Here is a 25206-nt window from a genome sequence, read left to right on the forward strand (position 1 = left end):
TCCCCCCTACCCCCCTCTCAACTCCCTACGTTCCCCTCCACAATGCCCCCCACCACCCCAGTTTCCCTTCACATCCACAGAAGCCTCTTTTCCCTCTTTTTCCACCCCACAACTCCTTCTCTCTGCCCCAGACCCTCTTTCCACCCCATAGAAGCCCCCCAGCACCCCCCCCAGTTTCTCCCTTTCACCCCTCCCTCCACCTCCAGACCCCTTTTCCACCCCACAGAAGCCCCGCTCACACCTTCCCCCCTAGATTCTCCTCAACCCCCCTTTCCACCCCCAGACTTTCCTTCCACCCCATGGAAGCCCCGCTAAGCCTTTTCTGCCCCCCACAACCCCCCCTGTCTGGCACTGGAGTCATCCAGAAGGACCTGGAGATGTCCCTGAAGGGTCTTGGGTCCCCGGTATCCTTGCATTCATTCAGAAGGCGCTGGCGATGTCACAGAGAGGACGTGTAGGATCCAAGGGGTCCTCAGCTGGGTTCAAAGGGTCCTGTTGTCTTCTGCAAGGGTCTGGAGATGAGCCAGGGGGGCCCCAGGAGCTCCTGGAGTCCTCCAGAGGTCTCAAATGGGAATTTTGAGGACAACCCCACATAGTGGCACGTCCTCACTCTGCTTTGTCCCCACGGGACCACCCCCAAAACCTTCTGTTTCTACTAAAATAAACGCCACGTTGATTTCATTGTATTTTTTTTCCCAGCTTCCCTTCAGAAGTGGATGGTTCCCGCCAAACCCCCGTGTAAAGCCCCACCCGGGGGAAACAACTCCCCCCAGGGCCACCGGGTGACACCAGGCCAACCGTCAGCGGTGCCACCACTGGAACAACCTCCTGTCCCTGAAGATGACACTGTCACTCTGTCACTGTAACCATGCAACTTGGCGCCATCCCAACCCCCGTCTACCTTGAGAGCCCCATCAGCGTCCTACAGCTCCCTCCCAAGCTGGGAGGGAGTGCTGATCAGCCGGAGGGGAGAAAGGCACTACAGAGGGACGTGCAAAGGCTGGCTGGCTGGGCCACGGTAAACTGTATGAGTTTCAACAGGGCCAAGTGTTGGGTCCTGCATTTTGGTCACAAGAAGCCCAGGCAACCCTACAGGCTTGGGGAGGAGTGGCTGGAAAGCTGCCTGATGGAAAGTGACCTTGGTGTGCACTTGGACAGTCAGCTGAATACGAGCCAGCAGTGTGCCCAGGTGGCCAAGGCGGCCCATAGGCATCCTGGCTTGGATCAGGAATGGTGTGGTGAGCAGCACTGGGGAAGACGTCCTGCCCCTGTACTCAGTGCTGGTGAGGCCTCACCTCGAGTGCTGTGATCAGTTTTGGGCACCTCGGTACAGCAGGGAAACCGAGGTACTGGAGCAGGTCCAAAGGAGGGCTACAAGGCTGATGAAGGGCTTGTGAAGGGCCTGGGGCCCCCAGCATAAGAAAGACGCAGAGGCCTTGGAACGGGTCCAGAGGAGGGCCACTAAGATGACCACAGGGCTTTCTTCTCCTCTGAAGAAAGGCTGGGGGAACTGGGCTTGTTCAGCTTGGAGAAGAGAAGGCTCCAGGGAGACCTCATGGTGGCCTTCCAGTGCTGGAAGGGAGGGTGTAAACAGGAGGGGGAATGACATGGGTTGATAGCGATAGGACAAGGGGGAATGGTTTTAAAATGAGACGGGGGAGGTTTGGGTTAGACATGAGGAGGAAGTTTTTCACTCAGAAGGTGGTGACGCACTGGAACAACTTGCCCAGGGAGGCTGTGGATGCCCCATCCCCGGAGGCATTGAAGGCCAGGCTGGATGTGGCTCTGGGCAGCCTGGTCTAGTGGTTGGCCACCCTGCCCACGGCAGGGAGGTTGGAACCAGATGATCTTAGGGGTCCTTTTCAACCCAGGCCATTCCATGGTTCTGGGATGATTCCATGAAATACAGCCATCATATGCGCCCAGGGCCACGGGGTCTTGGAAGAGTCCCTTCGGCATCTGAAGGCACGGACTCAGGTGTGAATGATCCAAATTGTTTATTGCAGGTTCAAACATCCCCAAGTTCTCTCTTTCCCATTTTCCCACCCCCCTTTCCATGTCAAAAAATCATTTGACACAGTCACCCCTGGTCGACTCCTTAAGCGTGCATGCAGGAGCTTATCCATCGGTGTCACGAGTTGTTCGTAGCCACGTGCTCTTCCTCCACCCGGGGTCGTTATCATGCGGTGATCGTGCTTCTCGCATGACTCTTGTTTTTGTCTCCTGGAGGCGTCCTTTGTTCTCAGCATTCCTTTCTCATGCCGTTTATCTATCTTGTTCCGCAGCTTCTAGCGTGAATGTTCTTTCTTGAATCCAGCCCAGTCCCCACTGTCCCTCTACCTCTGCTTTTCTACAGGGAGCTGGCACCCAGGAATGGTGCAGATGGAGTTTTGCAGGCTCAGGGGCAGCTCTGTCTGTCCCGGGCACCCCATGCCCTGCTCAGCGTGGGTAGGGTGTTGGCGGCCTGCGGCGCGGGGCTTTGGACTTTGGAGGCGGAGTCTTGGGAGACTCTGGTCTGTTGCGTATGGGTGGCAGCAAACCAGATCGGCTGGTGGAGGGCTCCTCAGGCAGGCTGCACTCACGGTGAGACGGTGATGCCGCTGTCTCCTGAGGTTCTGCCTGTGCCGGCCTGTCCTTCGTGGCCATCTGCCTCTGCCTGAGTAGTTTGACAGAGTCACGTGGCAGAAACGGGTAGGGTGTTGGCGGCCTGCGGCGCGGGGCTGTGGTCCTTGGAGGCGGACTCCTGGGAGACTCTGGTCTGTTGCGTGTGGGTGGCAGCAAACCAGATCTGCAGGTGGAGGGCTCCTCAGGCAGGCTGCACTCATGGTGAGACAGGTGATGCCGCCGTCTCCTGAGGTTCTGCCTGCGCCGGCCTGTCCTTCTTGGCCATCTGCCTCTGCCTGAGTAGTTTCACAGAGTCACGATGCAGTAACGGCGGCCGGAATGCATGGCCTTTGGTATCCCTGGACAGGCTGGACTCAGCTCTTAATGAACATCTCCTGTCTTTGATGCGAGATGCCACCTGCCTCCCGGCAACCTGAGGGTGCGAGGCCTTTGCTTTCCACATGGCCGCCGCTCCAGCCTCACGGTCCTCTCCCGCTCCTTGTTCATCTCCGCGGAACCGGACATGTTTTTTTCCCGTTGTTTGGCCCAGGTGTTCTTGGCCTTCGTTTCCTGCCTGGCCCTGCGGCTGCCAGGTCACCGGCTGCTCGCGGGCTTCAGACGTTCTCAGGATCGCTGGCAGCGGACTGAAAAGACAGAGCAAGAGGGGTCTGCTTGAGTGGGTGATGGCTTTGGGGCCGCATCCTGCAACCCTGAGCCAGGACCCTTGGCTGCAACACGGCCTTCCCCACAGACAGCTCACCGGCTGCCCCGTGGCGCTCCTGAGATCCGGACAGGGGCCAGCCCTGTGAGCTGATCCCAGCCCAGAGCCTCCAGCCTCACCTGGACGAAAAAGCTCTCCTGCTGTAAGCTTCTTCTGCTTCTTGAGCTTTGTCCAGCAGTACTTGCAACGCTGAAGCGTCTGATGTACGTTGGCACTTCAGCAAACCTCACTGCAATCGGGAAGGCAGAAGACATTCACCTGAAGCCTTTGGCTCAGTGACAAGGGGCGCTCAGGGATTTCCCGTCACACGGTGGTTGCACGTGCCATGGGAAGGAGCTGGCAGCTGCTTTACCTTTCTTGCCCTGGACAAGAGGTGGCAAAGCCCCTTCTTTCTTTTGCTTCCCCTCACCATGGAGATCTCCGGAGGCCTTGCGGAATATCCTGGGCGGTGGTTTGGGTGCAACCTGCTTCTGAAACCTGTGCAGAAAGAGCAGACACCGGCGTGACGCAGTGCTCCGCCAATCCTTTTTGCTGGCCGTGATGTCTGCTCACAGCACATTTTCCTGCTGCGTTAAGGCCACTACTTTCTGGAGTCCTTAGCAGGGTCCCTTGGGGTAGGGCAAGGGGAAACAGTTTCAAAGGGAAAGAGGGAGGATTTAGATTGGATGTACGGAAGAAGTTTTTGGCAGGAAGGTGGTGAGGCACCGGAACGTCTTGCCCAGAGAGGTGGTGGCTGCCCCGACAGTCGTTTGAGGTCAGGCTGCACCAGGCTCAGAGCAACCTCATCTGGCGGTAGGTGTCCCTGTTCCTTGCAGGATCGTGGGACTAGGTGCCCTTTCAGGGTTGCTTCCAGGCTCAAATGATTCTGTGATTCTGTGCCATATCGTCACGGGCAGGACAGCCATGGACACAAGGAACAAGCACTACAGAATGAGAGCTGAGCAGCTGCATCAAGCAGCGGCTGCAGCCACAAACATACTCACATGGGGAAGACGACGAGGCGGCCAGAGTGCGTCAGGGAGGCCACCGGTGCCACCCGGGACACCAGCGTGTCCAGCAGCCAGGGGGCCTGCAGGGGAGGAACAGGGAGGTTGTGGGACATCCTTCTGATGGCTGAGGCCCTCAGGACTGGAGGAGCCCAAGGCAGGGAGAGCTGACACCACCGCAGCACCTGCACAGCCCAAGCAGCTGGCCAGGTCCTGGTGGGCCATGTGCAGTCAGAGCAAGGGTCACGGGACTGCCCGGGCCATGGAGAAACCTCCAGCTCACCTTGAAAACAACTTTTCTGAATTTCTCCTTCCCGGAGAGCTTCTCAAGGAAGTCGTAATAGTATTTAATTCCAAAGCTCATGCCTTCAAAGAGGAGCACTCCTATGTCTTTCAGGACAAAGGCAACGTTCTCCCCATTCTTGAGGCAGTTGGAGAGGAGGGACACGGTGCTTTGGATGCAGGTCTTCCCTCTCTGCCAGGTCACAGAGGCAGCGGCAGCCACCTCGCTGTATTTCAGGGTCTCCACCTCCCTATGGGCTGAAAAATGCGAGGGACAGAGTTGATCCTGCAGTCGCTTTTCCACAGGCGCTTGCTTGCTTCCCTACAAGTGCTTCTTGCGGCCATCAGCCAGCACGGCCCCCACCTCAGAGGGGGAGGGAGGTCTCCTTCTGAGAAGGGAGGCGGTGGCCTTCTTTGCCCCGTCCGTGAAGCCTGCAAGGGTTCAATCCCGCTCCTACCTGGCAGGGAGTCCTTGTCGGACCCGAGGTGGTGCATGGCTCTGAGGTTCCTGGCCAGCTGAAACACGGGCCACCGCAGAGTCACGGTCCCGTCCGCAGTCCTGATGTCTTTAGAGATGGTGTCGAATGAGCCGAAGGTGGGAATCCAGACCCCCTGCGAGTGGAAGAGAAAGCACGGGCTGCAGGGTTATGGGCCGGCTGGAGGAAGAGCTGGAGGGGGTCCCACGTAGGGACAGAGCTCAGAAGCCCTCTCCCGCTGCTCAGAGGCACCAGCGGGCAGGGCAGCGGGAGAGGCTTTGGGAAGGAGCTGCACAGTCCTCTCCCTCCCCTTGCCCTCCCAAATGCAGCACAGCAGTCAGGGCGGAAGCAGCCTGGTGGAATCCAGAGGCTTCCCGAGCCTGGGCTCGGCCCTGAGCTCGGAGCCCGCCTAGCACAAGCGATGCTGCCTTTGCAGGAAGCCCACGCTATGCACAGCAGAGCAATTTGGGCTGAGCTTCCTGCTTTGTGTGGAGGGGAAGAGTCAGAGGAACTGCAGGCTGAGCTGGACAGGGAGAGGAGGAAGACGACAGCCAACACACCTTCTGCACCAGGAGGTGCTCCTGTACGTAGGCGGCCACCGCATCCCAGACGGCAACTCGCTCTGGAGGGCAGAGGAAAAGCGGGTCACACTCTGCATCTGCCGCTTCCCGGCGCTCCTACTGCCTCGGGCCGGGAGGGAGGTGGCAGACGGAAAGTGTCGTTGCAGTCCCCAGCCCCACACGGAGACAGCCCCGAGCTGGTCCCCGTGCTGGGTCTCTCCCGCTCAGCGCCAAGATGGGCTGCAGCAGCGCTCCTGTGGTGGCTGTGGACCCGTGTACCTTCGGTGTTGGTGTCTGTCGCTCTGGAGGCACGCCTCGCTGCGGGGCCGGCCTCGCTCGTGCTGTTCCACCTTGTGCCAGCGGGTTGCTCCGTGTTGGCGCCAGCCATGCCTGGAGCTCATCCCTTCAGATGCGTCTGCTCTCGTCCAGATGCTCCTTCAGGGTGCAGGACCCACCACCGTGCACCGCCTTTATACCCCTCCCGGGTGGCCGTGTCACAAACGTTGCCGTGGCGACGCGGTGACAGCGTGGCCAGTGCTGGCCGTGGCCCATTATGACGCAAGGACAGCAGCCTGCTGCCCGCCCCGAGTGGGAGTGCTGGCACCTCTCTGTTTTCTCTCTCTTCTTTTCTTTCCTCTCAGGATTGCGTTCCTCATTTCTCTTTAGTAGCCGTTGCCTACATTGATCTTCAGGCAGTTGGCGCGGAAATCACAACTGTTCCAAAGTACCCTCTACCCGTAACGGTTATGATTTGTTGTTTCGAAAAGTTGCCCGGCTTTGCCTGGAACGAGCCGATTCCTTGTCAGAAAGCTCCATCCATTACCCGGCATTGCTCCTCTGTGTCGCTGTGGTGACTCCATCGCGGCCGCCTAGCCCAGCTCCCCTGCAACGCACAGGGCCTGGTCCAGCCTCACCTTGAAAGTCTCCAGGGACGGGGCATCCACCTCAACACTAGGTAACACGTTGCAGTGCCTCTCCACCCTCCCTAAGGAAAAGAAGATCTTTTCCTTACATCCAAACGAAACGCGCCCTCCCTGAGCTCGAAGCCATTTCCCCTTGTTGTATCGCCACAGAGTCTGCTATAGAGTCTGTGCTATTCTTTCCTGTCTCTCCCCTTTGGACGCTGAAGGCTGCTCTCAGGTCACCTCGCAGCCTCCTCCCCTCCAGGCTGCACAGCCCCACCTCTCTCAGCCTGTCCTTGCAGGAGAGCTCTTCAGTTCCTGGGATCCTTTTTGTGGTCAGTCCTCTGGACGCGCTGCAACACCTCCATGTCTGTCCTGTGCTGAGGACTCCACATCTGGACACAGTGCTCCAGGTGAGGCCTCAGCAGCGCAGAGTAGAGGGGCGGGATCATCTCTCTTGCCCTGCTAGCCATGCTGCTTGGAATGCAGCCCAGGATTCGGTTGGCTTTCTAGGCTGTGAGGGCACAGTGCTGACTGATGTCCACTTTCCCACCCACTTGTATCCCCAGGTCTTTTTCTGCAGGGCTGCACTCAATCCTTTCACCCCCAGCTCGTATTGGTAGTGGCGGTTGCCTCGACCCAGGCGCAAGACCTTGCTCTTGGATTTCTTGAACCTCATGAGGTTCACCTGGGCCATCTGCTCAGCCTGCACAGCTCCCTCTGGGTGGCATCCCATCCCTCTGGTGTGTCCCCGCACCTTACAGCTTGGTGTCGTCCTCAAATCGCTCCCAACACTGTGGGACGCCGATCTCCATCCAGACATGGAGCCGCTGACCACCACTCTCTGGACTCCATCCTGCAGCCAGTCCTTCATCCATCAAACAGCCCACCCATCAAATCCACCTCTTTCCAATTTGGAGAGAAGGATGTTGTGGGGGACCGTGTCGAAGGCTTTACTTTAATCCCGATCGATGACATCAGTGGCTCTCCCCTGTCCATTGATGCAGTGACACCATCACAGAAGGCCACCAGGTTGGTCAAGCAGGATTTGCCCTTGGTGAAGCCATGCTGGTTCTCCCGTATCAGCTCCCTGCCTTCCATGTGCCCACACAGCAGCACCTCCATGAGGAGCAGGTCAGCATCACTGAGGAGAAGCCGAGCCTCTTGGAGGAGGACTTTGAATCAGACAGCCAGTCCCAGGCACCAGGCAGCACACACAAGTGTGATGCAGTCACACTTCTCTCTGAATTCTGTGCTTGATTAAATCCAAACAAATCTTTATATTACGATGAGCAAACCATGCTATCTACCAAATGATGTCGAAAGACAAATGGTGCTACTATGAAGACTTGAACGTCTTTAACCTCAACCAAGTTATTTTAAAAAGTCAAATGTGTCCTGATTAAAAAAATCAAAAATCAAAATAAAAATAAAGGAGTGTCAGGTGCCTGTATCAGCTGTCCGTGGCTGCAGAGGCTCTTCCAGAAGAAGAATAAGGCAGCAGAACCTTGTGCTCACACTGCAGTACAAAGGCTACAGAAGCAGAAACAAACCAGGAAGCTCTGGGTTCTGCCCAGGAAGGCAAAACTGCACAGAGAAACACCAAGTGTTTTTGGTAGTGCCCTCCCACCCTCAGATTTCCTCCTCCCCTGCTCCTGGTTCAATCCCACTGCTGAGCCAGGAATGAGCTGCCCAGTACTGCGGAGCCCCGTGCAAAGCTGCGCTGGGACCTCCTCCTCTTCCTCTCCTGCAGCTTGCCATGCAGCCTTCTCAGGCAGAGCTGCTGATCCCACGCATGCCATCAGGATGCTCCTCTAACCCAGCGCTCCTTCCCACCCTGCCAAGAAAAAGCAAACCAAGCCCAGCACCGCCAGCACAGCCCCGCAGCAGGGAACGCACACAGCTTCACACCGCTCCCCTTCCCCCCATCCTAACTAAGAGCCTGTACTTGTAGTAGGAGGGATTGCTAAATGGTGCTGCAAAAGTGGGCTGCAAGAAGGGGCGTTGCAATGGGGGTGCTGGGTTGTTGTGCACAAGGGAAGTGATGGAAAGCCTTCTGCAATCCGGAGGACTGTGGGTTAGGGTGCTTTTGGGGCCAAAGCAGCAAAAAGGAGGGAGGGCTGGGGAGGGACAGGAAGGGGAAGGGGAGGCAGGAAGGAGAACTGGGGGGAGGTGGAGGAGGAAGGTGATGTGGCTGAAGCGTGCAGGAGAGGATGGTGTGTTTGCACGGCGAGGGGGGGAGTGGGGTGGAGGGCTGCACATGCGTGTGCGAAGAGAAAGGTGGGGGTGGGGCTGCGAGAGACGGGGGTGGGGAAACTGGGGGCTGGGGAAGCACACCCGTGTGCAGCTGGGTGAGAGTGGGGAAGAACGTGTGCAAAGGGGGGAGGATGGTGCACATGGGTGTATGTGCACGTGGGTGGACGGAAGGATGTGGTGCCACGGGGCTTCACGGGCATGTGGGGAGTGTGGGGATGGGGTTGCACATGTGTGCATGTGCACAGGGGTGCGCAAAGTGGTGGCGTTGCACACGTGCACATGTAATTGAGTGCTTTCTGCAAGATGCTTGCACTTGCATGTTCAAAGGCATAGGGTTGCACACGTCTGTGAAAGCAAATCGGGGTGTGCAAGGTTGTGTGAGCACATGGGTGTGCAAAGGGGGTTGGATGGTGCACATAAGTGTCCGTGCACGTGGGTAAACAGAAGGATGGGGTTGCATACATGTGTGCACAGTGCTGTGCAAATGGATGGGGTTACACAAGTGTGTGCGTGCACATGACAGTTTGCAAGGCTGGAGCTACGGGAGCTACGCTCGTGTCTTCGTTCACATGGGTGTGCAAAGCAGTGGGTTTGCACACGTGTGCATGTATGTGTGTATGTGCATGAAAATGGGTGTGTGCATCGAGGCCTTTGCACAAGGCTGCGTGGGTTGGCATACATTTGCGTGCATATGGATGGTGTGTGCACACAGGTGTGCAAGGATGTGCTTGCATGTGTGTGTGATTGCACAGGCAGGTGTGTGAGTACAGCTTCTGCATCATCTCCACAAGGCTGTTCATTGGAGGACTGGGAAGAAACAAGGTACCTTTCGAAATAGGACACAAACAGAGAGATCTCACTAAGAAAGTCTGATCAGCAAACTTCCAGAATGGCCCTGTGCGGAACAGCACCTTCCTGTCATTGAGGTCACTGACATCACTTCCCATAACACGCTGCCCACAATAAGATTCATGCTCTGCTGTGGGAACGTGGTTTCAAAGGTCGCAGTTCCCATCATGGCAAGCTTCTTCAACACAGCAAAACCCTCCGGCCGTTACCAACCACGTCTTTCTCAAGTCACAGGCAGGCATCCAAGCTCCCCTAGGCAGCTCTCACTGACAGTGTGATTTCCTCCAACGCACAGCTGGCTGTTTTTCTGTTACATCATTTCCCTAGGAATTCTGCAAGATCGTTCATGTCTGACAGACAGAGGCACTGAGGACAACAAGACAGTGCGTGTCTGTGTTCACCAAGGACTCACCTCTGCCCATGCAGCAGCAGCTCTCAGAGAAGCCTTCATTAATTCCCCTTTCCTCTCTTTTTGTCATCGTCCTCTTGCTATAAGGCAATAATACAAATGAATTCATTTTAGTCAGCAGGGGGACACAGAGAAGACCATCATGGAGTTAATGGGAAGAGACAGGGTTACGTCTTCTGGCATCTCACTGCCTTTTGACATTGTAGCCGTCAACTCTTTTCCCCTCTACACAGAAGGAAAAAGCAAAGCCAACCCTAAGAAAACTCACTGTCCTTGATAAGGGATGCACCTCACCACGGCAGGTACCACAGCACCTTCTTACCTCTTTGCTTGCAGCTCTGCGATGTGGCAGGCCCAGGGTGTGCTGCTGGAGCCAGCACGCTGTCTCTGCTCTGACCCCTCACTCTTTTGTTATCAGGCAACTGCGCTGCTGTCTGTTTCTCTTTGTCCAAGCCCTTGCGTTTCCATCCAGCCAGGGACATGGAGACACAGCGGGGGCACACGGCAGGGGAAGGTCTTCCCCCCGACCTGGGACCTGCTGGCTAGGAAGCCCTCCAGCCTGGAGATGAGCTCCCTCAGAAAGGACCTGAAAAAAATACTTGAAGAGCATCTCTTTGGAGGAAGATCTGTGCACAGCCAATCATAGACTTCTCCTCTTCAAGCACAGTTTCTTCAGTTTGCCTTTCTGCTACCACAGTGTTGTGCCATTTCTGCAGTCAGCACAGATCGGCAGGGTCCTTTCCTCTCTCCTCCGTCACACACACGCCTTCATGCATCCCGATTTACAGCCAGGCACCCACACCACAGCTCACAAAAAGTTCTCACCTGCGGAGGCTTTCCATTTCCCCCCCTTGCCCACCATCACTCGATGGACGTGCAGGCTCCATCCCTAAGACAAAAATACAATTTGCTGATTTAATGGAAACCAGTAGCCAGGAGCAGTATTGTCCTGTTAGCCCATGTCCACCCCCAAAAAAGCCAAAGACACCGTTGTACAGCCAAAACGGAATCACAGCGTCATAGAATCACAGAATCATAGAATGGCCTGGGTTGAAAAGGACCAAAAAGGAACCACATGCAGCCTGGAAACTGACGTTTAAACTGCAGTGCGCTTACAAAAAGCATTACCGGTCTCATTCCTTGCTCAGATGGCAGCAAAGGAATCCCAGCCTGCCCGACAGCTCTGCATTCTGCAGAGCAAAGGTGGATCAGCATACAAAACGCGATCAGGTCAAAAGTTGAGACACATCTTTGTTGCCTCTCAAATGAATGCACTCAGTTCTACGCATCACCATTTGTACGCAGACTTCTGTCTCACTCCAGTCATCAGCTGCCGCTGTTGGCCTCTCTAATGCTTCCACAGTGACTTACTTGACATCCCCTGCAGCACTGTACCCGCTCCGAAGTAACACTCAAAATTCGTTCCTCCATACTTCATGACAGAGGACCAAAGAAGCTCACTTGTGCGTGGTGGTAAGGACAGTCCGTCCCCATCGCGTCCCTCTGTGGCCCCATCACGTCCCTGTGTGCGCTGTCTCCTTTGGGACAAGAACCCTGCAGAAAGTATCAACAAGTGAAAAGTCACGTGGAGGAAGCATCTTCCCAGCTTTCTTCTGCCGTGCAATGCAGTCTCTTGAAAAGCGCAATGTCCGGAAATCAGCTGGCTGCAAGAGCTGCCCAACGCTAGAGCCAGCTTGTGTCTGACTGCCATGGCTCGTGTCAGCGAGTGCTCTCCTCCATCTCCTCAGTAGCTCTGCACCCGGCCATCCGTGGGGCAGTGAGGCGCAAGTTGCGTTCTGTGAAGTCTGCACTCTCCTTCCTTTTCAATATCTGACATGAAGGCGGGGCCCTGGCAGCGGATTTCCAGGAGAGGAATGACATTTCACCATCCTCATCGAAACGTGGGATGGAATCTCAATAAAAGGGAAGCGAGGATGACTCTTGTGCAGCCCAATAAAAACCAGTAATGACCAATACGGCCTCATCGTGGTCAATGGAGTCCCAGAGGAACTAGTAGGATCCAGGCGTGCACACCAGTATGGGCCAGGAAAGACCAGGATGGACTCATAGTGGTCAGTAGACACCCATCGGAAGCCGTAGGAGCGCAAACCACTATTGGCCCATAAAAAGCAGTAAGGACCAGCACGGCCTCGTAGTGCTCAATGGAGTCCCATAGGAATCAGTAGAAACCAATAGGAATGCACACCTGTATGCCTCTCTGGTTGTGGCTTTACGCCCCAGGGCCGATGTTGGCCTCCCGGACTATGGCTTTAGGCCCTGGGCCAGTGCCGGCCTCTCCGGCTGTGGACTTAGGCCCGGAGCTGGTGCTGGCCTCTTGTGCTGTGGCTGTGGCTTTAGGCCCGGGGCTAGTGCAGGCCTCTCGAGATGTGACTTTGGGCCCGGGGGCTGATGCTGGCCTCTTGGGCAGTGACTGTGGCTTCAGGCCTCAAAGCTGGTGCCAGCCTCTTGGGCTGTGGCTTCACGCCCCAGAACTGGTTCTGCCTTTCCGGGCTGTGGCTTCAGGCCCCAGGGCTGGGGCTGGCCTCCTGGGCTGTGGCTGTGGCTTCAGGCCCTGGGACCAGTGCCGATCTCTCTGGCTGCAGCGACAGCTTTAGGCCCCAGGGACGGTGCCAGCCTCTCTTGTGCTGTGCCTACAGTTTTAGGCCCTTGGGCCTGACCTGTGGAACAGCACCTAGCCTCACAGGAGTCAGAATGTAAGGTAGTTTATTGAAGGTGTATAGACAGGCGCACGGGGGGCTCACACTGCCCCCGCTGCTCAACCAGTGGCTCTCAAGCAGCCATACTATATGCACACTCATAATTCCACAAAGCAAGTAATGCTAACTCATTCCTCCTTTGCAGTGTGCTATTGATAAGCAGAAGCCTTGCCCCCTTTCTACCAAACTCCTCCCAGGTCCTGCCTATTCCTAGTAAACCACTCCCCAGACTCCGCCTCTGAAGTAAGTGTTCCTCCTGTCTTTAATTTTGAGCAGGGGACCCCCCCTGTACCGGTACAGGGGTCCCTCCTGTACAAGGACCATCCTAGGGGTCTCTGCCTTCACTCAGGCCACTGCTGACCTTCCTGATTAGAGCTTCAGGCTCTGGGGCAGGTGCCGGTCTCTTGGGCTGAGTGTGTGGCTGTAGGTCCCAGGGCCGGTGCTGGCCTCTCTGGCAGTGGCTTTAGGCGCCAGGGAGTGCGCTGGCCTCTTGGGCTGGGGCTTCAGGCCCCGGGTCCAGCACCAGCCTCTCGGGCTGTGGCTTTAGGCTTTGGGGCCGATGCCAGACTGCCTGGCTGTGACTGTGGTTTCAGCCCCTGGCTGTAGGGCTATCCTGTTTAGACAAGAGGCCCGCAGTAAAAGGAGAACAGACTTAACAAACATCAAAGAAGCCATGGCCTCTACACAAGGTTGGATTGCCTCGCTCTGGGGATAGGTTGGGATGCAACAGGCAGGCATCAAGATACTCCCCTCTCTCCTCCTTCCAGGCTTATCTCTGTGCAAGGACGAGCAGATGTCCAGAAGCAATGATCTAGTATTGAGTGACCAAGTGTGAGAAGTTAATTAATTAGCAATACGTGCTTAGTTAGCAACACTTTCTGGTTAGTTGAGTGCCGGGAAGACTGTGAACCTGAAGTCCTCAGCCAATGAGGAACCAGGGGAGAAAGAGATAAGCGTCGAGTAATAGGGCATCAAAGACGTAAGGCTGTTTTCTGTGTGCTCTCCTGCTTGCAGGAGGCCCGCCATTGCAATTGCGAAGAAAATCTGCTTTTTCCGAGATACCGTTCTGATAAATTATTTGGCCCCGCCAACCCTTTTCCTACCGGCCCCGGGGCCAGTACTATTCTCTCTGGCTGTGTTTTTATGCCCCAGGGCTGTTGCCGGCCTCCAGCAATGGAGGGATGCAGCATAGTCCTCTCCATCCTCCTACCAAACTTATCTCTGTCCAAGGATGAGCAGGTGTCCAGGAAGAGAGAGATACGTGTAGGATCCAAGGGGTCCTCAGCTGGGTTCAAAGGGTCCTGTTGTCTTCTGCAAGGGTCTGGAGATGAGCCAGGGGGGCCCCAGGAGCTCCTGGAGTCCTCCAGAGGTCTCAGATGGGAATTTTGAGGACAACCCCACATAGTGGCACGTCCTCACTCTGCTTTGTCCCCACGGGACCACCCCCAAAACCTTCTGTTTCTACTAAAATAAATGCCACGTTGATTTGATTGTATTTTTTTTCCCAGCTTCCCTTCAGAAGTGGGTGGTTCCCGCCAAACCCCCGTGTAAAGCCCCACCCGGGGGAAACAACTCCCCCCAGGGCCACCGGGTGACACCAGGCCAACCGTCAGCGGTGCCACCACTGGAACAACCTCCTGTCCCTGAAGATTACACTGTCACTCTGTCACTGTAACCATGCAACTTGGAGCCATCCCAACCCCTGTCTACCTTGAGAGCCCCATCAGCGTCCTACAGCTCCCTCCCAAGCTGGGAGGGAGTGTTGATCAGCCGGAGGTGAGAAAGGCACTACAGAGGGACGTGCAAAGGCTGGCTGGCTGGGCCACGGTAAACTGTATGAGTTTCAACAGGGCCAAGTGTTGGGTCCTGCATTTTGGTCACAAGAAGCCCAGGCAACCCTACAGGCTTGGGGAGGAGTGGCTGGAAAGCTGCCTGATGGAAAGTGACCTTGGTGTGCACTTGGACAGTCAGCTGAATACGAGCCAGCAGTGTGCCCAGGTGGCCAAGGCGGCCCATGGCATCCTGGCTTGGGTCAGGAATGGTGTGGTGAGCAGCACTGGGGAAGACGTCCTGCCCCTGTACTCAGTGCTGGTGAGGCCTCACCTCGAGTGCTGTGATTCAGTTTTGGGCGCCTCGGTACAGAAGGGAAACCGAGGTACTGGAGCAGGTCCAAAGAAGGGCTACAAGGCTGATGAAGGGCTTGTGAAGGGCCTGGGGCCCCCAGCATAAGAAAGACGCAGAGGCCTTGGAACGGGTCCAGAGGAGGGCCACTAAGATGACCACAGGGCTTTCTTCTCCTCTGAAGAAAGGCTGGGGGAACTGGGCTTGTTCAGCTTGGAGAAGAGAAGGCTCCAGGGAGACCTCATGGTGGCCTTCCAGTGCTGGAAGGGAGGGTGTAAACAGGAGGGGGAATGACATGGGTTGATAGCGATAGGACAAGGGGGAATGGTTTTAAAATGAGACGGGGGAGGTTTGGGTTAGACATGAGGAGGAAGTTTTTCACTCAGAAGGTGGTGACGCACCGGAACAACTTGCCCAGAGAGGCTGTGGACGCCCCATCCCCGGAGGCATTGAAGGCCAGGCTGGATGTGGCTCTGGGCAGCCTGGTCTAGTGGTTGGCCACCCTGCCCACGGCAGGGAGGTTGGAACCAGATGATCTTAGGGGTCTTTTTCAACCCAGGCCATTCCATGGTTCTGGGATGATTCCATGAAATACAGCCATCATATGCGCCCAGGGCCACGGGGTCTTGGAAGAGTCCCTTCGGCATCTGAAGGCACGGACTCAGGTGTGAATGATCCAAATTGTTTATTGCAGGTTCAAACATCCCCAAGTTCTCTCATTCTCATTTTCCCACCCCCCTTTCCATGTCAAAAAATCATTTGACACAGTCACCTCCTGGTCGACTCCTTAAGCGTGCATGCAGGAGCTTATCCATCGGTGTCACGAGTTGTTCGTAGCCACGTGCTCTTCCTCCACCCGGGGTCGTTATCATGCGGTGATCGTGCTTCTCGCATGACTCTTGTTTTTGTCTCCTGGAGGCGTCCTTTGTTCTCAGCATTCCTTTCTCATGCCGTTTATCTATCTTGTTCCGCAGCTTCTAGCGTGAATGTTCTTTCTTGAATCCAGCCCAGTCCCCACTGTCCCTCTACCTCTGCTTTTCTACAGGGAGCTGGCACCCAGGAATGGTGCAGATGGAGTTTTGCAGGCTCAGGGGCAGCTCTGTCTGTCCCGGGCACCCCATGCCCTGCTCAGCGTGGGTAGGGTGTTGGCGGCCTGCGGCGCGGGGCTTTGGACTTTGGAGGCGGAGTCCTTGGGAGACTCTGGTCTGTTGCGTATGGGTGGCAGCAAACCAGATCGGCTGGTGGAGGGCTCCTCAGGCAGGCTGCACTCACGGTGAGACGGTGATGCCGCCGTCTCCTGAGGTTCTGCCTGTGCCGGCCTGTCCTTCGTGGCCATCTGCCTCTGCCTGAGTAGTTTGACAGAGTCACGTGGCAGAAACGGGTAGGGTGTTGGCGGCCTGCGGCGCGGGGCTGTGGTCCTTGGAGGCGGACTCCTGGGAGACTCTGGTCTGTTGCGTGTGGGTGGCAGCAAACCAGATCTGCAGGTGGAGGGCTCCTCAGGCAGGCTGCACTCATGGTGAGACGGTGATGCCGCCGTCTCCTGAGGTTCTGCCTGCGCCGGCCTGTCCTTCTTGGCCATCTGCCTCTGCCTGAGTAGTTTCACAGAGTCACGATGCAGTAACGGCGGCCGGAATGCATGGCCTTTGGTATCCCTGGACAGGCTGGACTCAGCTCTTAATGAACATCTCCTGTCTTTGATGCGAGATGCCACCTGCCTCCCGGCAACCTGAGGGTGCGAGGCCTTTGCTTTCCACATGGCCGCCGCTCCAGCCTCACGGTCCTCTCCCGCTCCTTGTTCATCTCCGCGGAACCGGACATGTTTTTTTCCCGTTGTTTGGCCCAGGTGTTCTTGGCCTTCGTTTCCTGCCTGGCCCTGCGGCTGCCAGGTCACCGGCTGCTCGCGGGCTTCAGACGTTCTCAGGATCGCTGGCAGCGGACTGAAAAGCACAGAGCAAGAGGGGTCTGCTTGAGTGGGTGATGGCTTTGGGGCCGCATCCTGCAACCCTGAGCCAGGACCCTTGGCTGCAACACGGCCTTCCCCACAGACAGCTCACCGGCTGCCCCGTGGCGCTCCTGAGATCCGGACAGGGGCCAGCCCTGTGAGCTGATCCCAGCCCAGAGCCTCCAGCCTCACCTGGACGAAAAAGCTCTCCTGCTGTAAGCTTCTTCTGCTTCTTGAGCTTTGTCCAGCAGTACTTGCAACTGCTGAAGCGTCTGATGTACGTTGGCACTTCAGCAAACCTCACTGCAATCGGGAAGGCAGAAGACATTCACCTGAAGCCTTTGGCTCAGTGACAAGGGGCGCTCAGGGATTTCCCAGTCACACGGTGGTTGCACGTGCCATGGGAAGGAGCTGGCAGCTGCTTTACCTTTCTTGCCCTGGACAAGAGGTGGCAAAGCCCCTTCTTTCTTTTGCTTCCCCTCACCATGGAGATCTCCGGAGGCCTTGCGGAATATCCTGGGCGGTGGTTTGGGTGCAACCTGCTTCTGAAACCTGTGCAGAAAGAGCAGACACCGGCGTGACGCTGTGCTCCGCCAATCCTTTTTGCTGGCCGTGATGTCTGCTCACAGCACATTTTCCTGCTGCGTTAAGGCCACTACTTTCTGGAGTCCTTAGCAGGGTCCCTTGGGGTAGGGCAAGGGGAAACAGTTTCAAAGGGAAAGAGGGAGGATTGAGATTGGATGTACGGAAGAAGTTTTTGGCAGGAAGGTGGTGAGGCACCGGAACGTCTTGCCCAGAGAGGTGGTGGCTGCCCCGACAGTCGTTTGAGGTCAGGCTGCACCAGGCTCAGAGCAACCTCATCTGGCGGTAGGTGTCCCTGTTCCTTGCAGGATCGTGGGACTAGGTGCCCTTTCAGGGTTGCTTCCAGCTCAAATGATTCTGTGATTCTGTGCCATATCGTCACGGGCAGGACAGCCATGGACACAAGGAACAAGCACTACAGAATGAGAGCTGAGCAGCTGCATCAAGCAGCGGCTGCAGCCACAAACATACTCACATGGGGAAGACGACGAGGTGGCCAGAGTGCGTCAGGGAGGCCACCGGTGCCACCCGGGACACCAGCGTGTCCAGCAGCCAGGGGGCCTGCAGGGGAGGAACAGGGAGGTTGTGGGACATCCTTCTGATGGCTGAGGCCCTCAGGACTGGAGGAGCCCAGGGCAGGGAGAGCTGACACCACCAGCAGCACCTGCACAGCCCAAGCAGCTGGCCAGGTCCTGGTGGGCCATGTGCAGTCAGAGCAAGGGTCACGGGACTGCCCGGGCCATGGAGAAACCTCCAGCTCACCTTGAAAACAACTTTTCTGAATTTCTCCTTCCCGGAGAGCTTCTCAAGGAAGTCATAATAGTATTTAATTCCAAAGCTCATGCCTTCAAAGAGGAGCACTCCTATGTCTTTCAGGACAAAGGCGACGTTCTCCCCATTCTTGAGGCAGTTGGAGAGGAGGGACACGGTGCTTTGGATGCAGGTCTTCCCTCTCTGCCAGGTCACATGGGCAGCGGCAGCCACCTCGCTGTATTTCAGGGTCTCCACCTCCCTATGGGCTGAAAAATGCGAGGGACAGAGTTGATCCTGCAGTCGCTTTTCCACAGGCGCTTGCTTGCTTCCCTACAAGTGCTTCTTGCGGCCATCAGCCAGCACGGCCCCCACCTCGGAGGGGGAGGGAGGTCTCCTTCTGAGAAGGGAGGCGGTGGCCTTCTTTGCCCCGTCCGTGAAGCCTGCAAGGGTTCAATCCCGCTCCTACCTGGCAGGGAGTCCTTGTCGGACCCGAGGTGGTGCATGGCTCTGAGGTTCCTGGCCAGCTGAAACACGGGCCACCGCAGAGTCACGGTCCCGTCCGCAGTCCTGATGTCTTTAGAGATGGTGTCGAATGAGCCGAAGGTGGGAATCCAGACCCCCTGCGAGTGGAAGAGAAAGCACGGGCTGCAGGGTTATGGGCCGGCTGGAGGAAGAGCTGGAGGGGGTCCCACGTAGGGACAGAGCTCAGAAGCCCTCTCCCGCTGCTCAGAGGCACCAGCGGGCAGGGCAGCGGGAGAGGCTTTGGGAAGGAGCTGCACAGTCCTCTCCCTCCCCTTGCCCTCCCAAATGCAGCACAGCAGTCAGGGCGGAAGCAGCCTGGTGGAATCCAGAGGCTTCCCGAGCCTGGGCTCGGCCCTGAGCTCGGAGCCCGCCTAGCACAAGCGATGCTGCCTTTGCAGGAAGCCCACGCTATGCACAGCAGAGCAATCTGGGCTGAGCTTCCTGCTTTGTGTGGAGGGGAAGAGTCAGAGGAACTGCAGGCTGAGCTGGACAGGGAGAGGAGGAAGACGACAGCCAACACACCTTCTGCACCAGGAGGTGCTCCTGTACGTAGGCGGCCACCGCATCCCAGACGGGCAACTCGCTCTGGAGGGCAGAGGAAAAGCGGGTCACACTCTGCATCTGCCGCTTCCCGGCGCTCCTACTGCCTCGGGCCGGGAGGGAGGTGGCAGACGGAAAGTGTCGTTGCAGTCCCCAGCCCCACACGGAGACAGCCCCGAGCTGGTCCCCCTGCTGGGTCTCTCCCGCTCAGTGCCAAGATGGGCTGCAGCAGCGCTCCTGTGGTGGCTGTGGACCCGTGTACCTTCGGTGTTGGTGTCTGTCGCTCTGGAGGCACGCCTCGCTGCGGGGCCGGCCTCGCTCGTGCTGTTCCGCCTTGTGCCAGCGGGTTGCTCCGTGTTGGCGCCAGCCATGCCGGAGCTCATCCCTTCAGATGCGTCTGCTCTCGTCCAGATGCTCCTTCAGGGTGCAGGACCCACCACCGTGCACCGCCTTTATACCCCTCCCGGGTGGCCGTGTCACAAACGTTGCCGTGGCGACGCGGTGACAGCGTGGCCAGTGCTGGCCGTGGCCCATTATGACGCAGGACAGCAGCCTGCTGCCCGCCCCGAGTGGGAGTGCTGGCACCTCTCTGTTTTCTCTCTCTTCTTTTCTTTCCTCTCAGGATTGCGTTCCTCATTTCTCTTTAGTAGCCGTTGCCTAAATTGATCTTCAGGCAGTTGGCGCGGAAATCACAACTGTTCCAAAGTACCCTCTACCCGTAACGGTTATGATTTGTTGTTTCGAAAGTTGCCCGGCTTTGCCTGGAACGAGCCGATTCCTTGTCAGAAAGCTCCATCCATTACCCGGCATTGCTCCTCTGTGTCGCTGTGGTGACTCCATCGCGGCCGCCTAGCCCGGCCATCCGTGGGGCAGTGAGGCGCAAGTTGCGCTCTGTGAAGTCTGCGCTCTCCTTCCTTTTCAATGTCTGACATGAAGGCAGGGGGCCCGGCAGCGGATTTCCAGGGGAGGAATGACATTTCATCATCCTCATCGAAAAGTGGGATGGAATCTCAACAAGAACCCCCGTCCCCTGGAAACAGCCAGTCAGAAGGGCACCCTTTGAGCTGGGAACTCCTCCCCAGCCCAGCTTTTCTTGTGAGACAGCTCCTGGCAACCCCCCAGCACCAAACCCAGCTCACCTGCTCGGCCTGCTCAGCCCAAGCTGTGCCCAGCTCACGCACACGCCACAGTGGTGCTTCGGACAGGCTCTCACAGGGTGATCTGTTCCAAGGAGGGCCCAGAGCTCAGTCCCCGCGTGCAGCACGCCCACCAGAGCACCAGCTCTGCTCACCAGCTGTGGCACAAACGCTCCCACCCCTGCAACACTTGTGACCTTAGTGTGCGCCCGCATCGCTTCCGTGCCTTCATCATAAGCAAAGGAAATGGACGCCTCCCAGATCCAAACTTTAGGAAACCAACACCAGGCTCACCCAATGGGGTTAACCAAAGTAAAATAACAGGGAAGCGAGGATGACTCTTGTGCAGCCCAATAAAAACCAGTAATGACCAATACGGCCTCATCGTGGTCAATGGAGTCCCAGAGGAACTAGTAGGATCCAGGCGTGCACACCAGTATGGGCCAGGAAAGACCAGGATGGACTCATAGTGGTCAGTAGACACCCATCGGAAGCCGTAGGAGCGCAAACCACTATTGACCCATAAAAAGCAGTAAGGACCAGCACGGCCTCGTAGTGCTCAATGGAGTCCCATAGGAATCAGTAGAAACCAATAGGAATGCACACCTGTATGCCTCTCTGGTTGAGGCTTTACGCCCCAGGGCCGATGTTGGCCTTCCCGGACTATGGCTTTAGGCCCTGGGCCAGTGCCGGCCTCTCCGGCTGTGGACTTAGGCCCGGAGCTGGTGCTGGCCTCTTGTGCTGTGGCTGTGGCTTTAGGCCCCAAAGCTGGTGCCAGCCTCTTGGGCTGTGGCTTCAGGCCCCAAAGCTGGTGCCAGCCTCTTGGGCTGTGGCTTCACGTCCCAGGACTGGTTCTGCCCTTTTGGGCTGTGGCTTCAGGCCCCAGGGCCGGGGCTGCCCTTCTGGGCTGTGGCTGTGGCTTCAGGCCCTGGGACCAGTGCCGGTCTCTCTGGCTGCGGTGACAGCTTTAGGCCCCAGGGACGGTGCCAGCCTCTCTTGTGCTGTGCCTACAGTTTCAGGCCCTTGGGCCCTTGCTAACTAATTCTGTGAATGTCTTCTTGTTTTTCACTCCTTCTTGACATGTGCAGAGTACAGTCAAGTCGTTTTGAATATCATTTCCTTTGTGGTGATTGGTCTGGTTTCTCATCTGAAGGCTTCAGACCTGCAATTCCAGGAGCTTCCTCCTTTGCAGTGTGCTATTGATAAGCAGAAGCCTTGCCCCCTTTCTACCAAACTCCTCCCAGGTCCTGCCTATTCCTTGTAAACCACTCCCCAGACTCCGCCTCTGAAGTAAGTGTTCCTCCTGTCTTTAATTTTGAGGCAGGGGACCCCCCCCCGTACCGGTACAGGGGTCCCTCCTGTACAAGGACCATCCTAGGGTCTCTGCCTTCACTCAGGCCACTGCTGACCTTCCTGATTAGAGCTTCAGGCTCTGGGGCCCGTGCCGGTCTCTTGGGCTGAGTGTGTGGCTGTAGGTCCCAGGGCCGGTGCTGGCCTCTCTGGCAGTGGCTTTAGGCGCCAGGGGAGTGCGCTGGCCTCTTGGGCTGGGGCTTCAGGCCCCGGGTCCAGCACCAGCCTCTCGGGCTGTGGGCTTTAGGCTTTGGGGCCGATGCCAGACTGCCTGGCTGTGACTGTGGTTTCAGCCCCTGGCTGTAGGGCTATCCTGTTTAGACAAGAGGCCCGCAGTAAAAGGAGAACAGACTTAACAAACATCAAAGAAGCCATGGCCTCTACACAAGGTTGGATTGCCTCGCTCTGGGGATAGGTTGGGATGCAACAGGCAGGCATCAAGATACTCCCCCTCTCTCTCCTCCTTCCAGGCTTATCTCTGTGCAAGGACGAGCAGATGTCCAGAAGCAATGATCTAGTATTGAGTGACCAAGTGTGAGAAGTTAATTAATTAGCAATACGTGCTTAGTTAGGCAACACTTTCTGGTTAGTTGAGTGCCGGAAGACTGTGAACCTGAAGTCCTCAGCCAATGAGGAACCAGGGGAGAAAGAGATAAGCGTCGAGTAATAGGGCATCAAAGACGTAAGGCTGTTTTCTGTGTGCTCTCCTGCTTGCAGGAGGCCCGCCATTGGCAATTGCGAAGAAAATCTGCTTTTTCCGAGATAGCCGTTCTGATAAATTATTTGGCCCCGCCAACCCTTTTCCTACCGGCCCTGGGGCCAGTACTATTCTCTCTGGCTGTGTTTTTATGCCCCAGGGCTGTTGCCGGCCTCCAGCAATGGAGGGATGCAGCATAGTCCTCTCCATCCTCCTACCAAAACTTATCTCTGTCCAAGGATGAGCAGGTGTCCAGGAAGAGAGAGAGACCGTTCTGATAAAGTATTTGGATATTTCCAACAATTTGACCTCACTCTTCCCTTCCCCCTACGAAATCCACCAAGATCCCCCCCCCAGACCCCCTTTCCACCCCATGGAAGTCCCCTTTCCCCCTTCTCAGCTCCCCTACACAATGTCCCCCTCTACCTCCAGACCCCCTTTCCACCCATGGAAGCCCCGCTCACCCCTTTTCCCCCCCACAACTCCTTCTCTCAGCCCCCACAACCCCTTTCCACCCCCATAGAAGCCCCTCACACAGCCCCCCAGCTTCCTCCTGCCACCCCCCTCTCCATCCCAGACCCCCTTTCCTCCCAGTAGAGACCACATTCATCCCATTTCTCCCCCCTCACAACCCCCGTCCACTCCCAGACCCCCTTGCTGCCCTACAGAAGCCCCATTCCCCCCTACCCCCCTCTCAACTCCCTACGTTCCCCTCCACAATGCCCCCACCACCCCAGTTTCCCTTCACATCCACAGAAGCCTCTTTTCCCTCTTTTTCCACCCACAACTCCTTCTCTCTGCCCCAGACCCTCTTTCCACCCCATAGAAGCCCCCCAGCACCCCCCCCGAGTTTCTCCCTTTCACCCCTCCCTCCACCTCCAGACCCCTTTTCCACCCCACAGAAGCCCCGCTCACACCTTCCCCCCTAGATTCTCCTCAACCCCCCTTTCCACCCCCAGACTTTCCTTCCACCCCATGGAAGCCCCGCTAAGCCTTTCTGCCCCCCACAACCCCCCTGTCTGGCACTGGAGTCATCCAGAAGGACCTGGAGATGTCCCTGAAGGGTCTTGGGTCCCCGGTATCCTTGCATTCATTCAGAAGGGCGCTGGCGAATGTCACAGAGAGGACTGTAGGATCCAAGGGGTCCTCAGCTGGGGTTCAAAGGGTCCTGTTGTCTTCTGCAAGGGTCTGGAGATGAGCCAGGGGGGCCCCAGGAGCTCCTGGAGTCCTCCAGAGGTCTCAAATGGGAATTTTGAGGACAACCCCACATAGTGGCACGTCCTCACATCTGCTTTGTCCCCACGGGGACCACCCCCAAAACCTTCTGTTTCTACTAAAATAAACGCCACGTTGATTTCATTGTATTTTTTTCCCAGCTTCCCTTCAGAAGTGGATGGTTCCCGCAAACCCCCGTGTAAAGCCCCACCCGGGGGAAACAACTCCCCCCAGGGGCACACGGGTGACACCAGGCCAACCGTCAGCGGTGCCCACCACTGGAACAACCTCCTGTCCCTGAAGATTACACTGTCACTCTGTCACTGTAACCATGCAACTTGGCGCCATCCCAACCCCTGTCCTACCTTGAGAGCCCCATCAGCGTCCTACAGCTCCCTCCCAAGCTGGGAGGGAGTGCTGATCAGCCGGAGGGGAGAAAGGCACTACAGAGGGGACGTGCAAAGGCTGGCTGGCTGGGCCACGGTAAACTGTATGAGTTTCACAGGGCCAAGTGTTGGGTCCTGCATTTGGTCACAAGAAGCCCAGGCAACCCTACAGGCTTGGGGAGGAGTGGCTGGAAAGCTGCCTGATGGAAAGTGACCTTGGTGTGCACTTGGACAGTCAGCTGAATACGAGCCAGCAGTGTGCCCAGGTGGCCAAGGCAGCCCATAGCATCCTGGCTTGGATCAGGAATGGTGTGGTGAGCAGCACTGGGGAAGACGTCCTGCCCCTGTACTCAGTGCTGGTGAGGCCTCACCTCGAGTGCTGTGATCAGTTTTGGGCACCTCGGTACAGAAGGGAAACCGAGGTACTGGAGCAGGTCCAAAGGAGGGCTACAAGGCTGATGAAGGGCTTGTGAAGGGCCTGGGGCCCCCAGCATAAGAAAGACGCAGAGGCCTTGGAACGGGTCCAGAGGAGGGCCACTAAGATGACCACAGGGCTTTCTTCTCCTCTGAAGAAAGGCTGGGGGAACTGGGCTTGTTCAGCTTGGAGAAGAGAAGGCTCCAGGGAGACCTCATGGTGGCCTTCCAGTGCTGGAAGGGAGGGTGTAAACAGGAGGGGAATGACATGGGTTGATAGCGATAGGACAAGGGGGAATGGTTTTAAAATGAGACGGGGGAGGTTTGGGGTTAGACATGAGGAGGAAGTTTTTCACTCAGAAGGTGGTGACGCACTGGAACAACTTGCCCAGGGAGGCTGTGGATGCCCCATCCCCGGAGGCATTGAAGGCCGGCTGCAATGTGGCTCTGGGCAGCCTGGTCTAGTGGTTGGCCACCCCGCCCACGGCAGGGAGGTTGGAACCAGATGATCTTAGGGGTCCTTTTCAACCCAGGCCATTCCATGGTTCTGGGATGATTCCATGAAATACAGCCATCATATGCCCCAGGCCACGGTGTCTTGGAAGAGTCCCTTCGGCATCTGAAGGCACGGACTCAGGTGTGAATGATTCCAAATTGTTTATTGCAGGTTCAAACATCCCCAAGTTCTCTTTTCCATTTTCCCACCCCCCTTTCCATGTCAAAAAATCATTTGACACAGTCACCCCTGGTCGACTCCTTAAGCGTGCTTGCAGGAGCTTATCCATC

Source organism: Gallus gallus, chromosome 34 (assembly GCF_016699485.2).
Source record: "Gallus gallus isolate bGalGal1 chromosome 34, bGalGal1.mat.broiler.GRCg7b, whole genome shotgun sequence".
NCBI classification, from domain to species: Eukaryota; Metazoa; Chordata; class Aves; order Galliformes; family Phasianidae; genus Gallus; species Gallus gallus.